Source organism: Triticum aestivum, chromosome 3B (assembly GCF_018294505.1).
Source record: "Triticum aestivum cultivar Chinese Spring chromosome 3B, IWGSC CS RefSeq v2.1, whole genome shotgun sequence".
NCBI classification, from domain to species: domain Eukaryota; kingdom Viridiplantae; phylum Streptophyta; class Magnoliopsida; order Poales; family Poaceae; genus Triticum; species Triticum aestivum.
Window position 1 is genome coordinate 657,385,821 of NC_057801.1, and position 8,027 is coordinate 657,393,847.

The following is an 8,027-nucleotide window of genomic DNA, read 5'->3' on the forward strand; positions in this document are numbered from 1 at the left end:
CTCTTTTTTCCTGGATTTTACTACAATGTCATCCACATAGGCATGAACATTGCGCCCAATCTGAGTGTGAAGACAATTCTGCACACAGCGCTAATAAGTTGCCTGGGCACTCTTGAGTCCAAAAGGCATAGAAACATAATAGAAGGCTCCAAAGGGAGTGATGAAGGCTGTCTTCTCCTGGTCCTTAACTGCCATTTTGATCTGATGATAACCTGAATAAGCATCCAAGAAACTCAAACGCTCACAACCCGCCGTCGCATCAATAATCTGATCAATACGCGGGAGAGCAAAAGGATCAGCCGGCCAAGCTTTGTTCAAATCTGTGTAGTCCACACACATGCGCCAAGTGCCGTTTTTCTTAAGAACCAACACCGGATTAGCCAACCACTCAGGGTGAAACACTTCAATGATAAAACCAGCAGCCAACAGCCGGGCTACCTCCTCACTAATTGCCTTGCGTCTCTCCTCGTTAAAGCGGCAAAGAAACTGTTTGACCGGTTTAAACTTGGGATCAATATTGAGAGTGTGCTTAGTGAGTTCCCTCGGTACACCTGGCATGTCAGAAGGCTTCCATGAAAAAATGTCTCGGTTCTCATGGATGAACTCGATGAGCGTGCTTTCCTATTTCGGATCCAGATTTGTGCTAATGGTAAACTGTTTGGATGAATCGCCAGGAACAAAGTCAACAAGTTTAGTCTCATCAGCCGGTTTGAATTTCAGGCTCGGGTCATGCTCAGTGGTGGGCTTCTTCAGAGGGGTCATGTCTGCCGGATCAACATTGTCCCTGTAGTGTTTCAACTCCTCTGTAGCACAAACCGACTCAGCATAAGCCTCATCACCTTCCTCGCAATCTAAAGCAATCTTACAACTTCCGTGAACTGTGATGGTCCCCTTGTGACCCGGCATTTTGAGCTGCAAATAAATATAACAGGGCCTTGCCATGAACTTTGCATAAGCCGGTCGTCCAAACAGTGCGTGGTACGGGATCTGGATCCTCACTACTTCAAAGGTCAATGTTTCAGACCGGGAGTCATGCTCATCACCAAACACAACCTCCAAAGCGATCTTACCAAAGGGATATGCCGATTTACCTGGTACTACACCATGAAAAACAGTGTTTGGCGGTGTAAGACTCTTGTCTGTCAACCCCATGCGATGGAAGGTCTCATAATACAGAATGTTGATACTGCTCCCTCCATCCATAAGCACTTTGGTGAATTTATAACCTCCCACCTGAGGTGCCACCACTAAAGCCAGGTGACCCGGATTGTCAACCCAGGGCGGATGATCCTCTCTGCTCCACACAATGGGCTGCTCGGACCACCGCAAGTAACGTGGCACCGCCGGTTCAATAGCATTAACTGCTCTCCTGTGAAGCTTCTGATCACGCTTGCACAAACTAGTAGTGAACACATGATACTGCCCACCATTCAACTGCTTTGGGTGACTTTGATACCCTGACTGCTGCTGATTCCCTTGATTATTCTGTTGGTTATTACTGCCTTGGTTGTTCTGATTTCCCTGATTATTCTGAAATCCAGAGTTTGAACCGCCACCACCATGAAAACCTGGACCTGAACCGCCGATGGACCCTGATCATACCGAAAGAGATCAGAGTTTTTGAACACCTTCATAATGTGACAATCTTTCCAAAGATGTGTTGCCGGAACCTCCTTGGTCCCGTGCTTTGGGCAGGGCTGGTTTAACAAACACTCCAGATTCATCCCGCCACTGCGCTGGGGCGGTTTACCTTTACGACGCTGCACATTAGCGTTAACCACAAAATCTGAATTATCCGCTTTGCGCTTACCATTATTCCCATGGCCCCCTTGGTTGTGCTATTGTCCCTTTGCACCGCCGTTCTTCTTTCCCTTCTCCGGTTTCATCTCATCAGAATCGGGATCCTTGGTATTATCAGAATCGACATACTTCATAAGGGTTCCCATGTCATTGCAGTGGCGCTTAAGCCGTCCCAACTTCATCTTCAGAGACTTAAACCGGCAATTATGCTCTAATGTTATGATTGCCTAGCCAGGGTTAATCCGGTCCGACGAGTGCAAAACCTCTGAAACCTGGCGCACCCAATGAGTTGTTGACTCGTTCTCTCCTTGAACACAGGCATCCAGATCCACAATGGACATAGGCTGTTTGCATGTGTCTTTGAAATTGGCTATAAACCGGGCCTTCAACTGGTCCCATGACTCGATGGAGTTGGCTGGTAGGTTTTTCAACCAAGTACGGGCTGTCCCTTCCAACATCATCGTGAAGTATTTTGCACAGGCCGCTTCATCCACATCCAGCATCTCCATTGCCATCTCATAACTTTCAACCCATGCCTCCGGTGGCTGATCAGTGGTGTAATTAGGTACCTTACGTGGGCCCTTGAAATCCTTAGGCAGTCGCACATTACGGAGAGCCTGAATAAGACACGGCACTCCCCAAGAACTGAAGGCAAGCCCAGTGCCTCGGTCTACCGATGCCGCTGGCTGAACCGGGGCGGGTTGATTACGACCTGCATATTGTGCTGCTAAAGCGGCCTCCCTTTGTGCTCTGCCATTATCCACCACATCCTAAGCATTCGCCTCACCACGCGCCGGATTGGGTCCTTGAGGGGCATTACGGCGTCGCGCACTGCTAGACACCTCTGGTTCATCTATGTGCCTGCTATAACTTTTGCTTGGATGGGGGGTCGAATGAATTCTATCTCGGCTATAAGGATAAGCCTGCTGCTGCACAACAGCGTTTTGAAGAAGATCCCTGGCCCGCCGCGTTTCAACCGCTGCCAGTGAATCGCCCTCCATTGGAATAGCTGCCAGGCGAGATGCTGCGGCAATCATGTTATCCAAAGGGCTCAAAAAGTGACCCGATGGTGTTGGCATGTATTGCGGCGGGTTATCCGTCCGGCGAGGTGGTTCCATCATCCGAGGTTGATCCGGCGCTAGCCTAGGCGCGTCGGTCCGGTTTACAGCTGCCGGATTACTCGGCCCAGCCCCCGACGTATTAAAGAGATTCAGTCCTTCGAAGACCGGCTACATACGCGATCGGTACTTCCTTCGCATTACGTTGTTTGATGCATTCTGGTCCAACATGAGCCGGTAATTCTGCGCCTGTATCTGCTGTGATTGGGCATCCAAAGCGGCCCTTTCTTCAGCCATCCTAGCGTCCTTAGCTGCCAGGTCCTCCTTAGCCTGTGTTATCTGATCCTTTAGCTTCACAACGTCCGCATTGTGCTGATCCTGCGTCGCCGGGGTAACTACCGTGGTCAACAAGGTCGCCCAGGCATCCATCAAACTAGAGAGAACTTGATCCGGTCGGCGCACTGGGCCTCCTGCTGCTGATCCGGAATTCATTGCTGCTGTAGATGAAGGCTGCAAAGTGGGATGTGTTCCGGCCATGAAATTAGAAACCCAACTTGGCGGTTCAAGGAGGTCCAGAATACTGTTGCCATCGGAATATCCTTCGAACACACCATTATGAATTTGGTACAGGGACTTGGTTTCACCAGTGGATGACTCGCCGTCGAAATAAACGGCCGTCTCGCCTTCAGACACCGGTTCAGATCCGATCCCATGGACACATCCTACGAACGCACGCTTCATGGCGGGCTTAACCCGGGCAGGACTCGCACGCTGAGCCGTTTCGACGAGGTCGGTGCGGATGTCCGGCTCAGGGCCCGGTTCGCCGATTTTGCTGATGAAGACATGAATTCCGCCAAAGGGGACCCGGTACTCGTACTCGATTGAGCCGGCCTCGGGGCCCCATCCTTCGTCGTCGATGTAGAGCTTGCTGCGACGACTCTTGGTCATCCAGCTGACCGCGTACCCTTTGAATCCTTCAAAGCTGCCCTTCAAGAACTCGAAACCATCGTGCGATAGCCCCACGGTGGGCGCCAACTGTCGTGGAATTAACACATCGGATGTCCTCATGGAAGGACTTAGTCGTGGAGCCATCGCGACGGGTTAGCTTGAAGGGGTTAAACTGGACAAAGGACACGGGAGTTTTTATACTAGTTCGGCCCCTTCGATGAAGGTAAAACCCTACGTCTAGTTGTGATGGGATTGATTGGATTTCGATGACCAGGGAGCCAATACGCTTTTCCTGGGTCTCGAGTTGTTGTTTCTTGCCCCTGAACCGCCGCCGGGTCGTCCCCTTATATACATGGGTTGACGCCGACCGGTTTCCAGAGTCCCGAGGCTGGCTCATACAAGTGTCCAGCTTGGTCTCTCCTTTCCTAACTTACAATACAAGTTACATAACCATGGAGGTTTACCACTATGGGCCCTAATCCGCCTTTGGGATCCGGGCCTCTAAGCTTCATTAGTAAAGCGCCATCTTCTGGGTCTTCGTAGGCTTCAATATAGTTGAAGGTGAACTGGGCCCTCCTGGGCGGTTTACACTCAATAGTTATATCCCCAACAGGACCCTTATCAAGCATCATCTTGCCAGTGGGATCCGGAGGAGACGGCCAGCCAGTGGTATCCTGATTACACCCCTCAGTACACCGGGGAGAGTAGCCGCGGTCCATGGCCATAAACCAACTTAGGCCAAAAGCCTAAGCTTGGGGGGGTACTATTTCTCACCGACTTTACATTCATGTTCACACACTATCCTAGTCGTCGGTGCTCATACTCTTTCATTGTATTATCCATGTTAGTTTAATTTTCCTTTTCTTGTTTTCTTCTTGTGTGTTTGATAAACTTTAAGAAAAACCAAAAAAATTAGTTAGTTTAATTTCCATGCTTGTAGTAGAAATTAAAATGAAAACCCAAAAAGATTTCTCGTTCTTCTTTTACTTGTTGGGAGCTTTCCCGTGTAAATAGTTTTCTTTTCTTTTCTTTCCTTTGAGGGGTTGAGAGTAGAAGACCGTATTGAAAATGTTTAGTGGCTCTTATATGCATGATTGTTTATTTAACTTAGAGCCCATATTATTTTGTCTTGTCTCTTGAGTTGAATGCTTGCAGATTCCAGCTTAGTCCAATGTACGTGCACTTTTATTATCATACACATCATTCAGTCGTGCAAGTGAAAGGCAATAATGACGATATATGATGGAATGATTGAGATGAGAGAAGTTGGTATGAACTCGACCTTTCTTGTTTTTTAAATATGATGAGTTCATCGTTCCAGATTCAACTTATTATGAAGTAAACATATTTGCAATGACATTTAGAGATTATAGTTGCTTATGCCATGCTTGATTAGCTATGAGTTATAATGGTTTACCTTGCGTGCCAACATGCTATTAGAATGATTATGATGTGGTATGATGGGATGGTATCCTCCTCTAAATGAATTGAGCGACTCGACTTGGCACATGTTCACGCATGTAGTTGAAACAAATCAACATAGCCTTCATGATATTTATGTTCATGGTGGATTGTATCCTACTCATGTTTGTACTCGGTGTGAATTGGTTTTAATGCATGTTTATGACTGTTGTCACTCTCTCAGTTGGTCACTTCCCAGTCTTTTGCTAGCCTTCACCTGTACTAACCGGGAATACTGCTTGTGCATCCAAACTCCTTAAACCCCAAAGTTATTCCAATGAGTCCACCATACCTTCCTATATGCGGTATTTACCTGCCGTTCCAAGTAAATTTGTATGTGCCAAACTCTAAACCTTCAAATGAAATTCTGTTTTGTATGCTCGAGCAGCTCATGTTTCAACTAGGGCTGCCTATATCTTCCATGCTAGGTGGGTTATTCTCAAGAGGAGTGGATTCCTCTCCTCATTCACGAGAAAGGGACGGTAACCGGGATGCCCAGTCCCATGATCCAAAAAGATCTAAGCAAATCAATATAATTAAACAAAACTCCCCCAGGGCCGTTGTTAGTTGGAGGCACTCATTGTTTCGAGCAAGCCATGGATTGATGCTTGTTGGTGGTGGGGGAGTATAAACTTTTACCATTCTACGTGAGAACTTCCTATAATCCATGTAGTATGGAAGATACATCCATCTCATAGTTGTTGTGTTGACAGTGAAAGTATGCCGCCCAAAATGTTATTCAATCCCTATTTTAAAATTGAGCTCTGGCACCTCTACAAATCCCTGCTTCCCTCTGTGAAGGGCCTATCTATTTACTTTTATGTTGAGTCATCGCCTTCTTATTAAAAAGCACTCGCTGGAGAGCACACTGTCATTTGCATTCATTATTATTGGTTTGTATTGGGTATGACTTGACTGGATCTCTTTTACCATGAATTACAATGTTTAGTCAGTACTTGATCTTTAAAGGTGCTGTGCATTTATGTTTTGTGGTCTCAGAAAGGGCTAGCGAGATACCTTTTTGTTATGTCATGTTATGATTGTTTTGAGAAAGTGTTGTCATCCGAGTTTTATTATTATGGCTTGCTAGCTGATTATGCTATTGATATGAGTAATTGTGAGACCTAGGTGTTATTGTGAGTATGGTTAGTTTAATAATATTTGTTGAAACCTGAATGCTGGCTTTGCATGTTTACAACAACAAGAACAAACAGAGTTTGTAAAAGTTTTTCATTATCACTTTCAGTTTATCAACTGAATTGCTTGAGGACAAGCAAAGGTTTAAGCTTGGGGGAGTTGATACGTCTCCAACGTATCTACTTTTCCAAACACTTTTGCCCTTGTTTTGGACTCTAACTTGCATGATTTGAATGAAACTAACCCGGACTGGCGCTGTTTTCAGCAGAATTACCATGATGTTGTTTCATGTGTAGAAAACAAAAGTTCTCGGAATGACCTGAAAATCCTTGGAGACAAGTTTCAGAAAATATAAAAAATAATGGCGAAAGAATCAAGACCAGGGGGCCAACACCCTGTCCACGAGGGTGGGGGGCGCGTCCACCCCCTCTGGGCACCCCCCTGTCTCGTGGGCCCCCTGCAGCTCTGCCGACCTCAACTCCAACTCCATATATTCCGTCTCGCGAAGAAAAAAAATCAGAGAGGAAGTTGCATCGCGTTTTAGATACGGAGCCGCCGCCAAGCCCTAATCTCTCTCAGGAGGGCTGATCTGGAGTCCGTTCGGGGCTCCGGAGAGGGGGATTCGTTGTCATCGTCATCATCAACCATCATCCATCACCAATTTCATGACGCTCACCGCCGTGCGTGAGTAATTCCATCGTAGGCTTGCTAGACGGTGATGGGTTGGATGAGATTTATCATGTAATCAAGTTAGTTTTGTTAGGGTTTGATCCCTAATATCCACTATGTTCTGAGATTGATGTTGTTATGACTTTGCTATGCTTAATGCTTGTCACTAGGGCCCGAGTGCCATGATTTCAGATCTGAACCTATTATGTTTTCATGAATATATGTGTGTTCTTGATCCTATCTTGCAAGTCTATAGTCACCTATTATGTGTTATGATCCGACAACCCCGAAGTGACAATAATCGGGATACTTCTTGGTGATGACCGTAGTTTGAGGAGTTCATGTATTCACTATGTGTTAATGCTTTGGTCCGGTACTCTATTAAAGGGAGGCCTTAATATCCCTTAGTTTCCGCTAGGACCCCGCTGCCACGGGAGGGTAGGACAAAATATGTCATGCAAGTTCTTTTCCATAAGCATGTATGACTATATTCGGAATACATGTCTACATTACATTGATGAATTGGAGCTAGTTCTGTGTCACCCTATGTTATAGCTATTACATGAGGAATCGCATCCGACATAATTATCCATCACTGATCCATTGCCTACGAGCTTTTCATATGCTGTCCTTCGCTTATTTACTTTTCTGTTGTTATTGTTACAATCACTACAAAACCCAAAAATATTACTTTTGCTATCGTTACCATTACTATCATACTACTTTGATACTAAATACTTTGCTGCAGATACTAAGTTATACAGGTGTGGTTGAATTGACAACTCAACTGCTAATACTCAAGAATATTCTTTGGCTCCCCTTGTGTCGAATCAATAAATTTGGGTTGAATACTCTACCCTCGAAAGCTGTTGCGATCCCCTACACTTGTGGGTTATCACCTTACGTTTATTATTGCCTCCTTGACTTGTCGGGTTATGCTGTGGACCCTTGGCA